Source organism: Podarcis liolepis, assembly GCF_965112155.1.
Source record: "Podarcis liolepis genome assembly, chromosome: 17".
NCBI lineage: Eukaryota > Metazoa > Chordata > Lepidosauria > Squamata > Lacertidae > Podarcis > Podarcis liolepis.
The window spans coordinates 20,380,847-20,404,706 of NC_139571.1; the positions used below are offsets into that span (position 1 = coordinate 20,380,847).

A 23,860-nucleotide genomic window follows, 5' to 3' on the forward strand; every position below is an offset into this window, starting at 1 on the left:
TGTGGTCTCAGCGGCCGCTCCCAGTCACCAGTCTAGCTGCCGCATTCTGGATTAGTTCAGAGAGGCACAGCCTCTGTGTGGGCGTACCAGTTCACACAAACAGCACTGCCCTTGCAAGTGTCTTCCAGCTGTGGCTTCATTGTTGCCCCACATGGATGTCAGCTAGAGGTAGCTGCTCTAAATTTCTTACATTAGCCTTCAATTTGGGGAAAAGCTCAGACCCTCCAAATGCCCCTATTTTTCAGGGACAGTCCCAGATTTACAGAAGCTGTCCCCGTCTCTGATTTGACCCTGGAATGTCCCGCTTTTCCTTAGGACGTCCCTGTTTTCATCAGAGAAATGTTGGAGGGTATAGAATTATGGAACCCCCGAGCCAAGGAGATAAGTAACTTTTAGAAGACATCTGATGGCAGTACTGTATAGGGAAGGGGTTTTTTAATGTTTAATGCTTTCTTTTTCTTTTTTGGCTTTTCAGAAATATTTATTGGTGCAATTGCATGCCACTCAGAATTTGAGCTTCTGGAAAAACCATTTGTTCTTGCCTGTATCTCTCCTCAAATTTCACTTTGGCCTCTTGCCAGGCTTTACGATTCAGCGCAGGGTCCCTAAAAACATCCTTGTTAAGCCTTTTTGCTAGGTATTTTAGGTCAAGACATACCAAAAGAAATGAGGACTTTATTTATGTATGCCACTACAGCAGCAAGAATGTTGATTGCACAAAACTGGAAGACTGGAGAAATACCAGCTAAAGAACAATGGCAAGAGAAGTTGATGAACTATGCAGAACTGGCAAAAATGACAGAAAGACTAAGAGAAAAAGACAACAGCGACTTTGAAAAAGAATGGGAACCATTTATATTATATTCGCAGAAACAAAGAAAGTCAATAGACTTGATGGCAGGATTTAAATAAACATTCACATTATTAGTATTAGAAAATGTTTAGAAAATAGTGAAATATTATAGTGTATTTACTTTTATCTTTATGTTTTTAGGCTTGATGTTATATTATTAATAACTTTTTCCGTTAGGAGATAGCAAAGTGGCTGAAAAAAGAAACAAACCAGAAGTGGAAGTTGGGGGAAGACCTGAAGGGGAGGGAGGGAAGCATATATGGTAAAAGTAATGTAATGAAATGTAATGACTGAAAAAGAAAAATGAATAAAAAAATTAAAAATAATAATAAAGACATCCTTGTTGACAACGGTCTTGTCAAGGGGAATATCCATGGAGTACCTGATAGGCATCAAGTGGTTGTAATTGTAGACCTTCACAAAGGACTTGATCTTGGAACACTTGGCAGTCTCACAGCTGTCCATGGAGGCACAGGTTACCGTAATTCTGTGTCTAGGGCGGCTGTCTACCAGCTCCATCTGGTACGCAGGCTAAGACCCTACCTGCCTGCGAACTGTTTTGCCAGAGTGGTGCATGCTCTAGTCATCTCTCTCTTGGATTACTGCAATGCGCTCTACGTGGGGCTACCTTTGAAGGTGACCCGGAAACTGCAATTAATCCAGAATGCGGCAGCTAGACTGGTGACTGGAAGTGGCCACCAAAACCACATAACACCAGTCCTGAGAGACCTGCATTGGCTCCCAGTACGTTTCCAAGCACAATTCAAAGTGTTGGTGCTGACCTTTAAAGTCCTAAACGGCCTCGGTCCTGTATACCTGAAGGAGCGTCTCCATCCCCATTGTTCAGCCCGGACACTGAGATCCAGTGCCGAGGGCCTTCTGCTGGCTCCCTCATTGTGAGAAGTGAGGTTACAGGGAACCAGACAGAGGGCCTTCTCAGTAGTGGCGCCCGCCCTGTGAAACACCTTCCCTTCAGATGTGAAGGAGATAAGCAGCTATCTTCTTTTTAAAAGACATCTGAAGGCAGCCCTGTTTAGGAAAGTTTTTAATATTTAATGCTGTATTGTTTTTAACACTTGATTGGAAGCCGCCCAGAGTGGCTGGGGAAACTCAGCCAGATGGGCGGGGTATAAATAAATTATTATTATTATTATTATTATTATTATTATTATTATTATTATTATTTTCTTCTTCTTCTTCTTCTTGACCTTTAAAGCCCTTTGTGGCTTAGGGCCCTTGTATCTACGGGACCGTCTCTCCTCGTATGCCCTGCAGAGGACCTTAAGGTCCATGAACAATCATAGTTTAGAGGTCCCAGGCCCTAAGGAAGTCAGACTATCCACCGCCAGGGCCAGGGCCTTTTCAGTGATGGCTCCGACCTGGTGGAATGCTCTGTCCCATGAGACCAGGGCCCTGCAGGATTTAACCTCCTTCTGTTGGGCCTGTAAGACAGAGCTATTCCGCCAGGCCTTTAATTTGAATTCAGCCTGATCTTTTATTTCCCTTCCCTTCCCTCCCCCTCCCCTTTTATGAAGATCACCCACTCTGAGACCCCACAGCTAATTCTCCCCTGGCCTCCTCACTGGCCCAAGTAGGACCAATTCAGCTAGCTAGCCCTGGGGATTATCTAATTAATTTTTTATTTTTGAATTTTATTGTTATTCGTGTTTTTATACTGCATTTTATGCTGCTTTTTTAATTAAGTGTTTTAAATTTGTTGTTAGCCGCCCTGAGCCCGGTTTTTGAACTGGGAAGGGCGAGGTATAAATTAAAATTTCTTCTTCTTCTTCTTCTTCCTCTTCCCCATGCTGGCCATCACTTTGTGTGGGTAGTGATCAATGCCAGCCACCAGAGCATGCCTGTAAGGGCAGTCAGAGGTGCCACCATCCATATTATTAACAATAACAGCTTTGTGTCCAGAGTAACGCCCAGCAAGGACAAGGACTACTTTCCATGGTTTCATAATCTCGCCCATCTTGGAGCAGCAGCAGCAATGACACCCACACCGGAAGAGAAAAACATGTTTCATGCTTTCTTAGGTTTTAATACATGTTGGAAGCATGCCCGATATTGGAACATATATGCAGATGTGGTGAGAATGTGAAAAGATCAAAGATTTTTGGGACATCATTTATAACGAATTAAAGAAAATGTTTAAGATCCCATTCCCTAAAAAACCTGAGGCATTTCTATTAGGACTTATGCCAGTAGAAATTAAAAAGAAGTTTAGACCACTATTCATGTATCCATCAACTACAGCAAGGATTCTAATAGCAAGAAATTGGAAGAGCAAAATCATCCCTCCAAAGATTGAGTGGCAAGCCAAATTAGTAGAGTACTTACAACTAGCAAGAAGTTAATAAGGAATGGATAATAATTAAGGAATATCTCGATGGATACTATGACAATAAAAGCTTCCTGGCAGATATTGAATGAACCATGCAATATAAAATATTTGTTAGAAAATGTCAAATTAGGTCAAAGAAAAACAACTTTGTGTAACTGTAAATAATCATTCATCGTTCAGTCCTCTTAGTCGTGCTCGACCCTCCGTGACCCCATGAACCAGAGCATGCTTTGGAATTTCTTCTCAAAGCTTCTCCTTTTGTCCATGGAGTGTTCATGGCAAAATACTGGAGTGGGTTGCCAGTTCCTTCTCCAGTGTAAATAATAGTTTGATTGTAAAGCAGTACAATGGGCTTAGTCAGAAGTTTCTTTTCCTCACTGATTCGCACATCAGATATAATTATGTTCTTTTTCTATTCACACGTTCATCTCTTTTCGTTCTCTTTCTTTTTTCTTCTTCTGTTCTTTTTTCTATTTATACTCTTTACAATCTCTACAATTCATTGAATGTTTGTATGTCAGTATTGTACGTATTTTAAGTTTTTCTTGTTTAATAAAATTTATTTTTTATTTTTTTAAAAAGGAAGCATGCCCAGAGTGGCTGGGGTACGCCAGTCAGATAGGCAGGGTACAAATAATAAAATGATGGTGATGGTGGTGATGATGATAGAATGTTGTTTGTTGTTGTTTAGTTGTGTCCGACGCTTCGTGACCCCATGGACCAGAGCACACCAGGCACTCCTGTCTTCCACTGCCTCCCGCAGTTTGGTCAAACTCATGCTGGTAGCTTCAAGAACACTGTCCAACCATCTCGTCCTCTGTCGTCCCCTTCTCCTTGTGCCCTCCATCTTTCCCAACATCAGGGTCTTTTCCAGGGAGTCTTCTCTTCTCATGAGGTGGCCAAAGTATTGGAGCCTCAGCTTCACGATCTGTCCTTCCAGTGAGCACTCAGGGCTGATTTCCTTAAGAATGGAGAGGTTTGATCTTCTTGCAGTCCATGGGACTCTCAAGAGTCTCCTCCAACACCATAATTCAAAAGCATCAATTCTTCGGCAGTCAGCCTTCTTTATGGTCCAGCTCTCACCTCCATACATCACTACTGGGAAAACCATAGCTTTAAGATGATGGAATAGGGCACCCCTATTTTCATCAGAGAAATGCTGGAGAGTATGAAAGCTAGATGTGGGAGAAAGCGACCATGATGAATGCAAAAGAGGCTGACGGAACACACCAGCAGCTGTGCCCATCTATAAAGCGAGATTGCTGCGAACAATTTGGCTCCGTTAACTGTAATGATTGGAGGAAGCCCCCCATTCATTCATCTTTTGGTGCTTTCCCACCAAAGAGGCACCCAGCACTAGAAGTGTTAAACTAAGAAACCCCGAATGTTTAATCTGCTAGAAACATACGAGAAGAGCAATCATATCTGGGATAAGTAGCTCAGAATGAGGTATGCCTGATTGCTTTAGGCCATGCTGTTTGTCAGTCTTTTAAAATTCAAGTCATTACCAGATGCTGATCTGCTATAATATTGTGATATTTTATCTGATTACACTTATCTGATTGTGCCATATCTGCTATTTGCCTCCCCATTTTTCCATGTATATTAAATGCAGGTGGTTTTATTATTCCGAGAGCTGGAAAGTGTTGACTGCTCTGAATATAAATGGGGATATTATATCATTAACTTGCTCTGAAATGCAGGCCCGTTCAGTGTGTAAATCACATGCAAGGTACCTTGCGGAGACACAATAAACCATAATGTCTTGAGAGAGAAAGCAATGAGGAAAGGATAAGGAGATAAAAATTTAAGGCATTGTTAAAGAAGGATAATCTTCATAATCCTATTTAGTTCTTTCCAGCTACTATTTGTTGATAATGGAACCTTTTCTATTCAGAACTCCCCCCCCCCCCTCAAAGTTCATTAAGCATCTCTTGGCAGAGTTGTTGCTACATGGAATGTTATCAACAATATGATTGAAGAAAAGTCGGTCTTGGTGGACCATCAAGTGGCTTTCCGAGCTTACTAAGAAGATTGTATCACTATATGCTGGGATAATATATAGACAACAACCACTTGGAGTCTTCCTGGCAGCCTGTATCATATCTGACTCCTCTTTGGCTTCATTGTGGATAAAATGTACAGTCATACCTCGGGTTACAGATGCTTCGGGTTGCGTGATTTTGGGTTGAGCACCACGCCAAACCCAGAAGTACCGGAACGGGTTACTTCCAGGTTTCAGCGCTTGCGCATGCGCAGAAGTGCCGAATCGCAACCCGCGCATGCGCAGATGCAGGTTGCGGATGCTGCGGGTTGTGAACGTGCTTCCCGCACACATCACATTCACAACCCGAGCGTCCACTGTATTCTATCGCAACTGCCACAGAGTTCGACCCTAACAAAGTACCATACTTTTCCTTGTATAACACCCCCCCCCCCCCGTGTAGAAGACGCACCCTATTTTGGGGGACTCAAAATTAAGAAAATGGGGGGAGATTGTCCAGAGTTGTTGAGCTTTTTTTAGGGGACTGCCGAAAATCGCTCACCCACATGACCATTCGCAAGCCACCAATCATCAGTCCCCTCACCAGCAGAAGCCCCCAATTGTTATCATTCACTTGTTATTGTTTATTTAGAGAATTGTGGTTTAAAAAAGCTGGCTGTTTGCCATAATTGATGGGTTGAGTGACAGAATAAGCTCCGGGGGGGGGGGATTTCGGGAAACGTCTAGGTTTTTGAAACTTTCCCAAAGAAAGCTCAACAACTATCTTTGGGTGATTTTCCAAACAAAAAAATGTTGAACAGGACTAAGGGAGGGGCAGCTTCACTCTGAGAAGTCACACATTTGCTTGCTCACACTCAGGCACAGTGAAAACTGGTCCACGAAAACTCTTTCCCTATTAAGTATAGTGATTTAATTCACTGAAACTGGGAATGCTGAAATGCATTGCTGTGTATTTAATTCTGGAATGTTCCCCAGGAACTCTTGTGCACTGAAAGCTAGAACATAAGTTGCTACATTGTTTAAATGGCTGCATGAAACACAAGTTCCCAACATGCATACTAACACAATGTAACAGAACAGTGGGAATCAGAACTGAATCATCATAGACTGCCAGTGCTGATTGCACATGTGTACTATGAGGTAATGGATGTACATGATTGGTGAAAATTGAAATGCTTTGTTTGAAACTTTCTAAATACCAAGGCCTGAACCACAAGGTGTGGTTGCAGTTTTGCGGAACTATCCAACTATAACCTATTGCTTTGCAAGAAACCACAATGGACTCCTAACTCCTCACGTTTCTGAGTTTTATTATCAGGATAAACTCAGGAGATAAGCCATTTTTGGCTTACAACAACCCCACCTTAGGTGGGATGTTATTTCTGACTTTGTAGAGTGTCACGGTCCAGTCTCCGGGCAATCGAAGTCCCAGCTGAGGATGTTGGGACCGGGGGCAAGATGGTGGGGTGGGAGCAGGAACGAGAGTCCAGAAGCCAGGGGTCCGAGGGTCAGGAAGCAGGGAGTCAGGAAGTCAAGGGTCCAAGGATCAAGAAGCAAGGAGCCACGAAGTCAGGGTTCAGAGGATCAAGAAGCAGGGAGTCAGGACGCCGAGGTCCGAGGATCAGGGAGCCAAACACAACAAGGCATGAAGTGTGTTGCTGTGGCAAAAAGCTGAAGGGAAATGCTGAACTTATATCCCTTCCCGGCTCTTGCCACCAGGTGCAGTGAGTTACCAATCGGCCTCACCTGTGTGGCCGCGCCTTGCCTTTCCAGAACAAACATAGGAAAGCCCCAGTCCTGCAAAGCCCTACTGTCACAGGGCCTGGCTCCTGCATGCACTCCTGACATAGAGGGGATATCCTTCTTCTCCACGCCAAAATGCAAACCCTTAAAAGAGATGTTTCTTCTTGGTTCTGGGTCTCTCTTGCCTCCTTGCTAGGAGGGAGGGAACTCTGTTGCAACAGAAAAATAAAGATCTGCTTTACTTTCACTGTACCTACCTCCAATATGTTCCTAAATTCTACAAAGGTAGAATGCATATTTCTGTTATTTCCATATTTACAGCAAACTGCCTGTATCAAGTCACCTTCTTATTTTTGGCCGCGACGTCCTTCTTTTCTTCCTTCATCTTCAGGTAAGTAATGCTTTGTCACATCCTTGTAATTACTCTTAAAGTACTTCTTTTGTGCATGCCTGTTAGTTACTGAATTGAGGCAGATTCCTAAAGAAATTGTGGCTATATAGTAGATAAGAAAGGGACGCAGGTGGCGCTGTGGTCTAAACCACTGAGCCTCTTGGGCTTGTCGATCAAAAGGTCTGCTGTTCTAATCCGCGCGGCAGGGTGAGCTCCCGTTGCTCGGTCCCAGCTCCTGCCAACCTAGCAGATCAAAAGCACACCAGTGCAAGTAGATAAATAGGTACCACTGTGGTGGGAAGGTAAACGGTGTTTCTGTGTGCTCTTGTTTCCGTCACGGTGTTCCATTGCACCAGAAGCGGCTTAGTCATGCTGGCCACATGACCCGGAAAAACTGTCCTCAGAGCGGACAAACGTCGGCTCCCTCGGCCTGTAAAGCAAGATGAGCGTCACAACCCCAGAGTCATCTGCGACTGGACTTAACTGTCAGGGGTCCTTTACCTTTACCTTTTTAGTAGATAAGAACTCCTGACTCCTGTCAGGAAGCCACCACTGATACAGGGTGTAAACAAGGAGCAAAGTGTGCTTTGTGTTCCTGTTTCGCTTTGCTTTTTAGGTTGTCTGATCAGGAATTTGTACAATTGGAAAAATCTGCTTTAAAAAACTGTGGTCAAGGTCCAATTTTTTTTTTTGTAAGCAATACAAAACGTTTCTGACCCAATGATGACAGTTGGTAGTGCCCACCCCATGCAAACAAACAAACAAATAAATAAATGTTTGGATGACTTGTTACAAAATGTGTTTATCTTGCAGGAGCTTTAAGGAACACAGAGGTTTAAAAATCTGTATAAATACATCTATGGGGCCCAGTCATTTATGCACTCTTTTTTCAAGCATTGATATGAGAGTTTAAATTTTCATTATTCTGTCCCATTGTGTGGCTAGGAAATGAATAAGGGATTCTTTGGGCTGAATGCCATTCTGCCGCTAAACACTGCAAAGGAATGAGTTCCCAAACACATATGGTTTATAACCTATTCCGATGAATTCACATTAGAAATAGAGCCAAACCTTCACCTATACTCCTTACAAAAGCCCTTTTAGCAAGTCGTTCACGAAAATCCGGCTTTACTTCATTGGAGGAAATTACATTAGCTGCAAAAATATCTTCACACTATTACTCCATTATCTGTGTTTATTTATATGCTAATGTCCTTCGTAATGTTTACGCTGTAAATACATCTTATTTTTGTTTTCCATTGTCGGTAGTGAAGTAGAAGGCTCCTGAACTGACCTCACATGAAGTCAGAGGATGTGGCATTGTGAAAATTCATTTAAATGATAACGTTTATATCGTTGTGGCCGTACAGCTACTCCAGACATTATCGATCAATCAATGATTTACCAGAATGCACCTAACGCGATTGCAAAGACACAAACTGGATAGCTTTTCTGCACCAGTGATATGAGGGAGAGCTTTTATAGCGCAGGGCACAGTTTCTTCTCTTGGCGACCAAACTCACAACCTGATGCCTCACGAGGTGAAGGATATCTCGTTAAAAAAAACCAAAAACATTTTGCAGACTAAGTGGCTGAGCACTCATGGATGTCAGATGTCAGCTGATGGCAACATCATTGTGGTTTGTTGGCTCTGACAACTGTCTTAGGGCAGGCATGTCCAACTTTCAAGAGACTGCAATCTACTCCCACTATAAAAAACTGGCAGTGATCTACCAAGGTTGTTGAGCTTTTTTAGGGAGCCAAAGTTGTTGGGGTTTTTTTTTTAGGGAGCGGGCCCCACGATCCACAACGATCGACCACGGACACCCCTCAATCGACCAGTAGATCACAATCGACCTGTTGGACACCCCTGTCTTAGGGCATCATCATAATATATTTATATCCTGCCCATCTAGCTGGGTTTCTCCAGACACTCTGGGTAGCTTACAGCATATATTAAAATGTAATAAAACATTAAAAAACAGAATATCTTATACAGCCTATAGAAAAACCAATAAATCAACAGATAATAAGAATAATCAGTTTACAGTTATACCTAAATGAAAGTAACCGCCAACCCCAGCTCAACATTTTACCAACCCCAGCCCAACAAACACTAAACAGAGGAACCAAAATTTAAAACACTGTAAAACATTTTAGCCAGTTGCCCCAACACAAGAGTTGTTCCAGCGTTGTCCCTCCGGCCTCCCAGGAGCCTCTTTTAGCTGTTCAAGGTGAGTCTGGGCTCTGCCCCCAGGTCAGGTGGAAATGGGCCTTGCCCTCCCCTCACTTTCACAGGAGATGGACAGTCCCATTTTCAGCCCCCCCCCCTTAGCATTAATTTGCCCAATCTTTCTTTCTTTTCTTTTCCTCAAAGGCATAATAAGGCCAGAGACCATCACCAGCTTTTGTGCCAACAAATTCCATGTGATAAGCATGCGTTGTGAGGAAAAAAACCTCCTGGTTTTCTTTTGTTAATTACTGCAAATTTTATTTATTCTTAGTACTTCTGGGCCCTTAAAAGGTCCATTGTAGCTGCAATAGAAGAAGAAGAAGAAGAAGAAGAAGAAGAAGAAGAAGAAGAAGAAGAAGAAGAAGAAGAAGAAGAAGAAGAAGAAGAGATGGTTACACTATTAAATATTTCTCCTTACTAGGTGACAAAAGAGAAGCTCTCTCTTAACTTGATGGCAATGAAAGACAGAGGATGAATCATTGCTTGGGGAAACCAATTTATTTAGTCACTCTGTTCTGCTGTTATTTATTACTTGTCAGCACATGCTGTTAGTTCAATTAAATATAAAAACTCTGATGTTCTCGGCTGGCCCTTCCCCTGTCTCCCCCCCCCCCCGCTTCCCAACGCCTCTTCTTTTTTTTTAAGCCCCCATACCAAACAAGAAAAATGACACAAATATGCAATACTAAAGCAGAACCCTTTGGGTTTATTGCGCTTGCCTTGTTTTAATTAAGCATTGTTTATTAAACCTTTTGCAGCGAAGGTAAGGGGATTATTAATCTTTTTCACTAGCTGGAGATAAAAGTTTGCAGGACATTATAAAAAATATAGTTTAGAGTTCTCCGCCGAGATAAACACACGGAGCGGGGAGGGGGGGGATTAAAATGAGGCCGCAAGACGAAGTGTTGATTATAACACTTTATCAATACCAACATGAGAAACCACAAGAAGTGAACCGCCATAGTACAATATACATCTATTGCTTCGAGTACGTAATGGTGTGGGGGATTTAAAAAACAGAATATGCCATTTCACTTTATAGAGGGGGTGTCAAAAGAAGGGGTGTTTTTTTTGTCTTGTTTCTTTGAGAGAGGGGTTCTGTTTTTTTTGTTTTTTGTTTTTTTTTTAGAGTACTCTGATTAATGATGTCTATTTCTTCCCTACTCTTTCCAAAAGGGATTTGCAGGGGGAGGGTGTTGCAATTTATATAATTCCTCCATGTGTTCCCCAAGGTGTAGAAACAGATGCCCCAGTCACAGCCACATGGAAACATATTTCTTAAGAGGATGAGGAACTAAAGATGCAGAGGATGTTTTTGCAGTCCATTCCAGCCACTGGGATTGCTTCCAAAATAACTGGCAAAATTGGTACTTTGCTTTTGGCAGGGAGTGGAACCCTCCAAGTGTCCCTATTTTCTGGGGAATGTCCCAGATTTACAGAAGCTGTTTCCCGGTCTCTGATTTGATCCCGGAATGTCCTGCAAAGGCAGACTTAGTTACAAAGTATATACATGTGGGTCTGTCCCATATGGGAATAGTCCCTTTGTCATCTGTTGGCTAAAAGCCAACAGAACATCTCTAGCTAAAAAGCTGTTGGTCCTACGATGGAGGAAGTCAAAGAGAGAAAGATGGCTGCGTGCCTTGTCCTTTTGTGTTACCTGGACAGGTAAGGTCATTCCCACCTCTAGTCACATGCAAAAAGAAGTATGTCCCAAAAGGAATGTAGTACAGTGGTACCTCGGGTTACATATGCTTCAGGTTACATACGCTTCAGGTTACAGACTCCGCTAACCCAGAAGTATTACCTTGGGTTAAGAACTTTGCTTCAGGATGAGAACACAAATCGTGCAGCAGTGGTGTGGCAGCAGTGGGAGGCCCCATTAGCTAAAGTGATGCTTCAGGTTAAGAACAGTTTCAGGTTAAGAACGGACCTCCAGAACAAATTAAGTACGTAACCAGAGGTACCACTGTACTTGACTGCTACTTATGTATTACATCCCACATAGGGGAGGTGGGAACTGCCATCGAAGTTGCCCTCATGTGTTACAATCATACTCAGATCTCCTAGTCAAAATTTGGTGGAACTTTAGCACTCTTCTTGTATCACTACAGGAAGAAAATTTGGATTGATTTTTAGTCTTAATGTTGAAATAACAAGGGTGCTGCAGCACACAGAGACAAAGAACCACATCTCAGTTGTTCTCGCGTACCTAAGCTTTCTTAAACAAAAAAACAAAAAAAAAATGCCAGCACAATTTATAGCCTCCACAAAGGGATTTGCTGTTCACTTTTTATTCATGCCAAACCTAAGGTCTCAGGCGAGAAGTCTGCAGCTGAAGAAAAAAAAATAGTCTGCATTTGCACACATCACTGGGGGGAGATCTCTTCCATCCTGACTTCCTTCCCCCACTCCACCCATAAAAGCTCTCGCCTTTCAAATCAACTTTCTCATCAACTTTATACGTTCAATGTGTCGAACTCTGCCCACTAATTTGGGGGGCTTATTAGAGCATTCAATGATAAACGTATATTACACCTCAAACAGCTTTATGAGGCCTGCAGTTCTTCATCGACCATAGATCTTAACCCTGCCATGTTCATTCCCTTCGGCCTATTGATATTTAATGAACAGTAGTGACAACATTATCTGCGTTTGCCGCAAAATGGGGTGAAGAAGTGCCTCTGGGTGGGCATGTAAGCTCTCCTGTCTCCTTCCTCCCCCTTTTTATTTGCTTATTTAAATAGGGCTGGAGCATCACCAGAAATCCAGACAGGACTCGTCAGTAGCTCATCCCCAAGGAAAATACAGTTTCATGTCACCACCTTTAAATGCTTTTCAGGTAAGGAGGCTATTTCTGATAAATGCACAGCAAAGGGCTTAGTGAGCAAATGATGGATTTCATTAGATATCTTATGCAGGACAGTTAATTAAAGGTGAATATGTTTTCCCCAACATCTTCAAACAATAGGAAGTTCCAGGGGCAGCCTTTTTGAGGTATTTATAAGTTTTCTATAAGCACATAACTGGGGGTAAGTGTCATTGAACTCAATAGCACTTAGCTCTGTGTAGAAAATGCATCGGATTGAGCTGGTAGGTTTCTCTGCAGAGAAACAGAATACTAGATACTTACAGTGCTTTTTGACGTTTGCAGTTTTTCCAAAGATCAAATCTAAGAAAAGGGGAACAGATAGATTTCCAGGAAATAACAGCATTTTAAGGAGAGACTCAGCAGACCCTCTGAGTGTCCCTACTTTTCAGGGATTTACAGAAGCCACCCTGGTTTCTGATTTGATCCCGGAATGTCCCACTTTTCCTTAGGACATCCCTATTTTCATCATTGAAATGTTGGAGGGCATGGAGTTAACCGACTCCTGAGCCAAGGAGAAAAATAACTATACAACAAGAAGACATCTGAAGGCAGCCCTCCACAGGGAAGTTTTCAATGTTTTATTATTGGAAGCCACCCAGAGTGTCTGGGCAGGGTATATTATTATTATTATTATGGAATAGGGTTCCGTAGTTCCACTGGAGAGTGAAAGTAGATAAATAGGCACCACTGCGGCAGGAAGGTAAACGGCATTTCCATGCCAGTGTGGTGTAGTGGTTAAGAGCGGTGGACTTGTAATCTGGTGAACCGGGTTCGATTCCCTGCTCCTCCACATGCAGCTGCTGGGTGACCTTGGGCTAGTCACACTTCTTTGAAGTCTCTCAGCCCCACTCACCTCACAGAGTGTTTGTTGTGGGGGAGGAAGGGAAAGGAGATTGTTAGCCACTTTGAGACTCCTTCAGGTAGTGATAAAGAGGGATATCAAATCCAAACTCTTCTTCTTCTTCCATGCACTCTGGTTTCCATCACGGTGTCCTGTTGAGCCAGAAGCAGTTTAGTCACATGACCTGGAAAGCTGTCTGCGTACAAACGCTGGCTCCCTTGGCCTGAAAGCGAGACGAGCACCGCAACCCCAGAGTCGCTTTTGACTGGACTTAACCATCCAGGGGTCTTTTACCTTTACCTATTTTCATTGAAGAAATGTTGGAGGGTATAGGTTATTGGATCCTCTTCCCTCAGGCCCCTTCTTGTCTCCCAGACTGCAAAACTCAGGATATATACCTTATGTTGGCAAAGCATGTTCTCCATCATGGAGAGCACGTGTTGTGGTGGGGGCAACCAGGACATCTCTCTTTTGCTGGGCGGGTTGGTATAGATGGCCACGAATCTGATTGGGTACCCCTCAGTCATTGGGGAGATTTTGGTGTGGCAATTTTATGAGTGACTGTTGAGGGGCTGTTTATTCCCTGCGCGCAACATTGAGCTTCCTCTTTTTGCTGCGCGCACCGGATCACCCGCCCACCCTCCCTATATTTAGGGCTTGCTATGCCTGTCATGGCATTGTCTGTATTTGGGGCCTGGTAGGAATTTTGCCATTTGGCTGATTGACTGGTGCCATTTGGTTTTTGCCTGCTGTGTAGCAAATCGTCACAACTTGTAAGGTTGTGTTTAGGCATTGGTTAAATTTGGTTGGTGGAGGGGAAAGGATTGGCTGTGCCTGCCCCTCCAATGCTGCTGCTGCTGCAAGGGAATTCCGTTAAAGGAATCCAGGGGCTCGCCATGCTCTTGTCTGAGCCCCTGTCAAGGGGCTAGGGCCACGCAAGAGCCCCTGGGAGCATTTGGGGAGAGGTGAGGGCCTGGCGCCCAGCTCTATGCTCTCCCCAAAAATGTTTACCCTTACTGACTTTCACAGGCTTGCGGATGTCAGTTCTGTCCCTACCTCTAGGCGGGAACAGATAGTTGCGAACCGGTGCCTAAGCAACCACTCACATGCTGTCATCAATAAGGTTGTGGCCAAAATTTATGCCAAAAACCTTAAACAAAAATTCTGTGCAAATTGTGTCTTTATTTGAGGGTGGCTGTGGAGTCTTCGACACACAACACTTTAGCTGCCAAATTGTTCCGAAAGCGCAGGGGATTTTTCAGGCCTAGCAGCCTGAAGCCAATGTTCTTTCAGCAAGCGCTTACAATTCCCCCTTCAGACCTCCTTGCTCAATGCAAGAAGAGTGGGATGGAGAGGAAGGCATGTATTCTCAATGAATGCAACTTGCATCCTCAATAAATGCAAGTTAACAATACCTGACTAGGGCTTGTGCTGGCGGTTCAAGTACAGTCATACCTTGGGTTACAGCCACTTCAGGTTGCGTTTTTTCGGGTTAAAGGTACAGGTAAAGGGACCCCTGACCATTAGGTCCAGTCGTGACCGACTCTGGGGTTGCGGCGCTCATCTAGCTTTATTGGCCAAGGGAGCCAGTGTACATCTTCCAGGTCATGTGGCCAGCATGACTAAGCCGCTTCTGGCGAACCAGAGCAGCGCACGGAAACGGCGTTTACCTTCCCGCCAGAGTGGTACCTATTTATCTACTTGCACTTTGACGTGCTTTCGAACTGCTAGGTTGGCAGGAGCAGGGACTGAACAACGGGAGCTCACCCCGTTGCAGGGATTCAAACTTCCAACCTTCTTTCAGGTTACGGACTGCCAAAACCCAGAAGTACCGGAATTGGGTACTTCTGGGTTTCGGCGGTTGCGCATGCGCAGAAGGGTCAAATCGCAACCTGCACATGCGCAGGCATGGGTTGCGAACGTGCATCCCACACAGATCATGTTCGCAACCCGAGCGTCCACTGTATATCCCAGTCTTGGCACAGGGATCTTACCCATTAGTTCAGAACAGTTCAGGACACACAAAGCAATAATCCAGAGACGCCAGCTATTAATCACGTTATGAATTCTAAAACAGATTTGAATTCCCCACAAATTATTATGCTGACCATTAAAAGCTAGCCCAACATTTCACAATGTTTCAAGTAATGGTCTTTTCCTTGGTTGGCCTCATCTCCCCTTTAATGCAATCAGGCAGGAAGCGTCACAAAAGAGTCTCCTTCGCAGTGCGTTCCTCAACGTGGGACTCAGCTACATGAGTCAAAATATAGCGTTATAAATGTGTTGTAACACTGTGGTCGTATAGTTAAAGCTATGGTTTTCCCAGTAGTGATGTATGGAAGTGAGAGCTGGACCATAAAGAAGGCTGATCGCCAAAGAACCGATGCTTTTGAATTATGGTGCTGGAGGAGACTCTTGAGAGTCCCATGGACTGCAAGAAGATCAAACCTATCCATTCTGAAGGAAATCAGCCCTGAGTGCTCACTGGAAGGACAGATCCAGAAGCTGAGGCTCCAAGACTTTGGCCACCTCATGAGAAGAGAAGACTCCCTGGAAAAGACCCTGATGTTGGGAAAGATGGAGGGCACAAGGAGAAGGGGACGACAGAGGACGAGATGGTTGGATAGTGTTCTCGAAGCTACCAGCATGAGTTTGACCAAACTGTGGAAGGCAGTGGAAGACAGAAATGCCTGGCGTGCTCTGGTCCATGGGGTCATGAAGAGTCGGACACGACTAAATGACTAAACAACAACAACAACACTGGGGCACCAGATGGCGCTGTAGAGCTGAAATTGCAACTCAATGATATTTTCAACAGTGAGCTTTACGACTTTTTTTGCAGATCTTTTTCAGAGCGTTTTTTAATAGCTGTGTAGATTTAGCCATGTTTACTCAGTAGTAAGCTACACTGAGCTTAATGAAACTTACTCCAGTTGTAAAAGGATTGTTGCTTTAGACCAGCGGTCCCCAAACTAAGGCCTGCGGGCTGGATAAAGCCCGAGGGCCTCATTTATCCAGCCCGCAGCTGTTAAGTTGTGGGTGAACATATCAGACGACACAGCGATTCTTCAAACAGCTCTTGTTTATTCACAAGCCAGGACAGAACTGAACTGAAGGGTTCAGTCAGCCTGCTTATATAGACCTCCAGTACAACGTTACTGTAACAACTTTCTAAAACTATCCAATCACTGAACGTCACTTTCGATCCCTTATTTGCATAACTATCTACAGTATCCCCCTGCTGGCCCAGGGTGAGAACTTCAGTACATAACAGCGGCAACTCCCGCCGCCTGCTGCCACCGCCCGCTCTTACCGGCACTACGCTGCACGGCTGCCCACTTCCGGGTTGGAGGAGCACTGGAAATAGCATGTGTGCGTGCGCAAGCATTATTTGCGCATGCGCAAGCATTCTTTCCGGTGCACATCCGAGTCAGAGGAGGCCATGCACATGCGCACAAGCTATTTCCGGTGCTCCTCCAACCCGGAAGTGCGCCGGAAATAGCGTGTGCACACGCGTATGGGTACGCGCTCCCCCGCCCTCCGGCCCACCACACAGTCGGCACTGGAGACACTGGCCTGAGGTGCGGTAAGTTTGCTGACCCCTGCTTTGGACACTTAAACTGTAACTGAGGCAACCCTTAGCTTTGTATCTTCTCTATGAGTTTTAATTTTTCCTGTGATTAAGGCACAATACAACACCCTTATGTCAATCTGTGCCTGCCCCGTCCTTCTCTCTTTTCCTGCTAATTAAATGGAAATTAGAAAGGGTTAGGGTGGGTTTTTCAACATCCTGGTATTATAGGACTTAGCATTCATTTACTGCTTCACTTGTTCAAAGTGTTTTTTAAACAGTCCTGTGTTTCCCGTGAAGTGTTGCCCCTACAGAACAAGGCAGGCTGGGTCAACGGTAATTAAAGAGATTTTTACGTCACCTTTTGACTAATAAATGCCCTCGTGATTCATTTTTATTGATCTTGTAAGCATGTAGCAATAATTAGACAGACAACAAAAACACAAATAGGGAGCAATGACAGGCGTAAATTTATAACGTAATGCTCTGAAAAGCAAGAGAAAAAGAACAGGCTTAAGCTGGCAATTAAATAATGGCAATGACAACTCGAGGGAAACTTTTCGACAGAGGTGGTTCCCACAACTGGGTTGCCACCAAAGAAAATGAATCTCTTTTTCTCTCTCTCTCAGCTGCAGACGGAAGAGGCACCTGGAGGAGGGCTTGAGATGATGATCATAATCAACAGGCAAGTTGATATTATTATAATATATTATTACAGTGGTACCTTGGTTCTCAAACACCTTGGTACTCAAACAACTTGGAACCAAAACACTGCCAACCCCGAAGTAAGTGTTCCGGTTTGCAAACATTTTTCGGAAGTGCCACACTTCCGTTTTGAGTGTTACGGTAACCCTGACCCTGACCCTAACCCTAGTGTTTTTGATATTTATTTTGCTTTTTCGTTTCTGCAGCTCTTTTTGTTTTGTTTCTGTGACTGTGTGGAACCCAGTTCATCTACTGATGGATTGATTGTGTGACTGCAGTACATTGTTTATTGCTTTCATTTTATGGATCAATGGTCTCATTAGATAGCAAAATTCATGTTAAATTGCTGTTTTTAAAAGCATGAAACGGATGAATCCATTTTGCGCTCTTTCTATGGGAAAGAGCGCCTTGGATTTGGAACGCTTTGGTTTTGGAACGGACTTTCAGAACGGATTAAGTTTGAGAACCAAGGCGCCACTGTATTATATATTATTATATTATTAGAATTCATCTATTAGAATTCATTTATTAACCGCCTTCTAAACCACCGTCTCAAGGCAACACATAAGTAATTAAAAACTGTTAAAACCCCAAATGCACATGGGCATAGAATGGAGAGGGCCTGGGGTGGGGCACAGTCCCGGGAACATGGTTTGGAGGGAGCGTGAGCCAGGGGCCCCCATGCAAGGATCCCCACCCTGACTGCCACCGGAGGTCTCTGGAGCCAGGAAGATGGCAACATTTAGTATTTTTTCCTGTTTAATTACAGTGGTACCTTGGGTTAAGAACTTAATTCATTCCGGAGGTCCGTTCTTAACCTGAAACTGTTCTTAACCTGAAGCACCACTTTAGCTAATGGGGCCTCCTGCTGCTGCTGCACCGCACAATTTCTGTTCTCATCCTGAAGCAAAGTTCTTAACCTGAAGCACTATTTCTGGGTTAGCGGAGTCTGTAACCTGAAGCGTATGTAACCTGAAGCATATGTAACCCGAGGTACCACTGTAATACTGAACTTAGTTGTTCTGCACATATTTTAAGGTTCCATTTTACACCCGGGAACCAATGGGTGGTAACAACTTAAGCTTTACAGTGGTGCCCCGCAAGACGAATGCCTCGCAAGACGGAAAACTCGCTAGACGAAAGAGTTTTCCGTTTTGGAGGTGCTTCGCAAAACGAATCTCCTATGGGCTTGCTTCGCAAGATGAAAATGTCTTGCGAGTTCCTGCTGTTTTTTTTTTTCCTTCCCCACCCCCTTTTGCTAAGCCGCTAAGCTGATCCGATCAGCAGATAAGCCGCTAAAAGCCGCTAATAGCGCTAATCCGCTAATCCGTCAATGGGCTTGCTTCGCAAGACGAAAAAACCGCTAGATGAAGAGAATCACAGAACGGATTCTTTTTGTCTTGCGAGGCACCACTGTATTCAGAATAGATTCACAGAAATTATTATTATTATTATTATTATTATTATTATTATTATTATTATTATTAATTATTTGTACCCCGCCCATCTGGTTAGGTTTCCCCAGCCACTCTGGACATGGACTAATCTGGACCCTGAGAGCATCATCTCAGGCCCCTCATAGTGTGCCTCTCCCATGAGCATTCTGGAGGGTGGCAACACAAGAACAGACCTTTTCTGTGATGGCTCCACGTTTATGGAATGCTCTCTCCAGGGAGGCTCATCCAGCACCTTCCTTGCTTATCTTTAGGTGCCAGGCAAAAGTGTTCCTCTATAACTAGGTCTTTGTCTGATTAACAGCCATTTAAATGTGTTTGTGGAAGAGTGCTTATTGGCCTGTTTTTTTGTGTTCCTATTTTTTATTTTTATGTTGTGAACCACCCAGTGATCTTCAGGTGGATGATATACAAAATTTAATAATAATAATAATAATAAGTTCATTAATTTCATTTTTTTTTAAAAAAATATTAACTTTTCAAAGGTTATACAAAAAAGACAAAAAACAAAAATACAAAAATTAAAAACACATATAATTTCATTCACTTATTTTCTTTTAACTTATTTCTCGGACCTCCTCATACCTCCCCTTTTTGTATTCCAATTCAAATTATTAATTCAGCAAATCCTCACCCTTAATTTTCACTTAATTTTACACCTTTCTTTCTCCCCCCCCCCCCCAATTATCTTAATCATTACAGCTGATAACCACTTAGATTCTATCCAACATCAATCTAACATTCACTAATTTTGTAGTATTTCCCAAGATAGTCCTTAAATTTCTTCCAATCTTCTTCCGCCGTCTCTCTTCCCTGGTTTCGGATTCTGCCGGTCATTTCTGCCAGTCCCATGTAGTCTATCACCTTCATCTGCCATTCTTCCAAGGTGGGTAGATCTTGTGTCAATAGGTTCATTAATTTCAGTGGGTTTACCCTGAGTAAAACCTACTTGAATATCACTCATTGTGACTGGATACTTAAAAAGAACCACCTAACATAAACCCCATTAAAAATGATATGCTTAGGATTAGACACGCATCAATTTAAATAGGGAAGAGTTAACTAAGCACCTGCTTCACTCATTTGAATAAATAAATCTCCAATGCACTTAAATTTGGCTGGATTCTAGACTAAAGGAATTCATCTGAACTAGCCTCAAATGTTGATTCACTGAAGGTTTATCCTAGATTTGGGGAGTGGAGCCTTTAATCTCTGTTACAAAAGTCCTCATATTTAAGTGTCAACAAGTGAAATTAGGGAGAGGAAGTGGCGACATCTTTATAAAAGGGACTATGCCACCAGAAGTGTTTATTAGCATATAGCAGGCAGGATATAAAGACACCCAAAGATTCCCCTTTTATAGACACTAGCCATTAAAAGGCTTTGGAAACGACTGACTTTGACCATGTATTTCCAGAGGGATCTGTTGGAGCACATGAAGAGGCTGGAAAAAAACCAGCCAACAACCGGAGATGATAACTTGTCCTCCACAGTTTAATAACCATGCAATATTTACAGTTATACTCTCTTTGCTTCTTTCCCCCTCTGACTAGAGAGTCACTTTGATTAACTGGTATGCAGCAAAAAACCTTCTTCACAGGCTTCAGACTTTTCTTCACCTTTTATGTATCCTGTTTACATATTTTAATATTAATGGAAAGAAAGGACCATAAAACATGAGGCTTGACAAAAAAAAATTGCAGTATTTTAACATTTAAATTTGGCCATAAATAAAGTAAACATAATAAACACCTTTTTTTTCTTCACCCCTTCTGCACATATTGCAGATTGACTTAGCAATAAACATGAAGCTTTATATTATCATGACTAAACTGCAGGGCTTAATAACGAGGTTTTAATTTGGGATCTGGGCTCCTCGTGTGGCATTATTTTCCTTTCCTTTTGGGGCAAAGTCTGAACCTAATACCGCCTCTATGGCAAGTTCCACTGTGAAACTCTACAGGTCTTAGCAGAGCATTAGTCAGGAACACTACTGGGGGGCGGGTCTGGCAACAGACATGGAGAACTTTGCTGAAGGAAGAAACATCCTCACATGAGTTTTCATGCATGCCCCAATTATGCCAAGAGTGGGGAGATCATGTTGGATGCACACACAGCCCTCCCATAATGTGCTTTGAGGGTAAAAGGTAAAGGACCCCTAGATGGTTAAGTCCGGTCAAAGGCGACTATGAGGTTGAGGCGCCCATCTTGCTTTCAGGCTGAGGGAGCCGGCGTTTTGTCCACAGACAGCTTTCAGGGTCATGTGCCCAGCAGGACTAAACCGCTTCTGGCACAACAGGACACCGTGACAAGTGCCAGAGCGCATGGAAACGCCATTTACCTTCCCGCCGCAGCGGTACCTATTTATCTGCTTGCACTGGCGTGCTTTGGAACTGGTTGGTTGGCAGGAGCTGGGACAGAGCAATGGGAGCTCACCCCGTCGTGGGGATTCGAACCGCCAACCTTCTGATCAGCAAGCCCAAGAGGCTCAGTGGTTTAGACCACAGAGCCACCCGCGTCCCTATGCTTTGAAGGTACTGGAGCAACCTTCATTTTGTTGTTGTTGTTGTCGTTTAGTCATGTCTGACTTTTCGTGACCCCATGGACCAGAGCACGCCAGGCACTCCTGTCTTCCACTGCCTCCCGCAGTTTCGTCAAATTCATGTTGGTAGTTTCGAGAACATTGTCCAACCATCTCATCCTCTGTCATCCCCTTCTCCTTGTGCCCTCCATCTTTCCCAACATTACTTTTTTTTTTTAATAGATATTTATTGAGATTTTCAAAGATTATATATACATACAAACAAAACACACACAAAAAAACAAGTATAATTTCAATCCCTTATTTTCTTATACCTTAGTTCGCTGACCTCCTCCTACCTCCCCTTTCTGTATTCCAATTTCCAATTATTTATTCAGCAAGTCTTCTTCCCAACATTACCTTAAGTCCTCCTAGATGGACTTAAAAAGACAACTCAGGTAGGGAGTGACATGTTGGAATGTCAACTTCTAAATATCTTTGCACGTGGATACCAGGAAGTGCAGGCTCTCCTAGTGTCCCTATCTTCCAGGGACAGTCCCAGATTTACAGCAGCCATCTAATTTGACCCCGGAATGTTGGAAGATGCCCAGAGTGGGCTGGGGCAGATGGGTGGGGTATAAATAATACCAAAGCTATGGTACTACTAACAACCTTATGGTATGCTTGTGAAATGTGGACCACTTATAAATGCATCTCCAAGTCCTCCATCAATGATGTTTCCGAAAAAATTTACACTTCACCTGGGAAGACGGGCGAACTAATGTCAGTGTAGTGGAAGAAGCAAAGATCACCCGTGTAAAAATGATGATTCTTCAATATCAACTTCGTTGGACTGGTCATGTTGTGCAGATGCCTGATTATCGTCTTTCAAAACAACTACTCTATTCCGAACTTTAAAATGGCAAGCATAATGCTGGTGGTCAACAAGAGAGGTTTAAAGACACTCTCAAAGCAAATCTTTAAAAATGTAGTATAAACACCCAAAACTGGGAAACACTGGCCTGTGAGCGCTCCAATTGGAGAATAGCCTTTACTAAAGGTATCATGGGTTTTGAAGACACTCAAACTCAGGACAAAAAGGAGAAACGTGCTAAGAGGAAGGCACGCTTGGCAAACCCTCACCGTGATCAACTCCCGCCCGGAAACCAATGTCCCCACTGTGGAAGGGCGTGTGGATCCAGAATTGGCCTCCACAGTCATTTATGGACGAACTGTTAAAACTGTATTCATGGAAGACAATCTTACTTGGCTACGAGTGAAGAAGAAGAAGAAGAAGAAGAAGAAGAAGAAGAAGAAGAAGAAGAAGAAGAAGAAGAAGAAGAAATAGTACAATTATAATGCTGATGCTGGAATTGGACGTCTCTATTTTCATTGGAGAAATATTGGAGGGTATGGAAGTGGTCATCCCATCTTCTCCCTATATGCAATCCTTCAACAGAAGGGTGAAGCAGTACAGTCCCAAGAACTCTGTATAGGTGACTTTTCTGCCTGTGGAGATCAGCTCCCCATGTGATCAATTTTCCAACCTCATCAGATTTGTACTGTGGAAGTATTTCTCATCAGACATAAGGGAGGAAGGCCCTGAAGAGTATTTTTCTTAAGAAACTTTCACTAAGAGGCTTTGAAACTCCGTTTCAAGCTGGGCATAGTACTCTATATCACCAGCTTCACAGCTGAATAGTTTGAAACAATTGAAGGACATTGGTAGCATTTTTATTATGTTGCCTTTAGGAGACGTCAACTTTTTTTATTCTTATTGCTATCTAATAACCTGCCAGCTTTGTGATCAATGCATTAATACCTCGCAGCTAATTATTTCAAACCTGAAAGATGGCAAAAATCCTAAAGATATTTAGAAGCAAATTAACCAGGCCTCTGGTTTACTAAGCAGTTTAGGCAAAACATTTCCCTGCAACTGCAAAACACTATAATAAAGGAAGGTGCTGCAAACAAACCTGAATTGTTCGGAGGAAATGCCTATAATTTGTCTTTTAAAAGTGACATTTTGAAGTCTAATTATTGTTCTCTATCAAATCACCATAAAAACAGCATTAAAGCCTCATGCCAGGAATAATTGGTACTTTTGATTCTCGGGGGAGTTGCACCTTTTTATTCAGATCATCCAACTGCAGTCTTGCCAACACTGAAGCGGCAAAGAATCATTTAATGAAATTGTATTCCTTGGGAACTCGGGCGGCTTAATGAGGACTTGGAATTTTCCTGTCAACGACCAACATTTCCATGGATTTCCTGGATTGTGACAAAGAACAGCTATTCCCACGCCCCCTCCCTTTCTTAAGTTCTGA

The 23,860-nt window shown here is 43.3% G+C and overlaps 1 pseudogene across 1 annotated transcript; it reads right to left on the bottom strand.

The window, feature by feature from the left end:
- Positions 1 to 504: 504 nt before the first annotated feature.
- On the bottom strand, positions 505 to 2,847 carry LOC310696645 (large ribosomal subunit protein eL27-like; annotated as a pseudogene). Its single transcript has 3 exons — positions 2,646 to 2,847; positions 1,193 to 1,303; positions 505 to 616 (listed from the first exon to the last, which is right to left on the bottom strand). The product of its transcript is annotated as a large ribosomal subunit protein eL27-like (transcript).
- Positions 2,848 to 23,860: the final 21,013 nt, after the last annotated feature.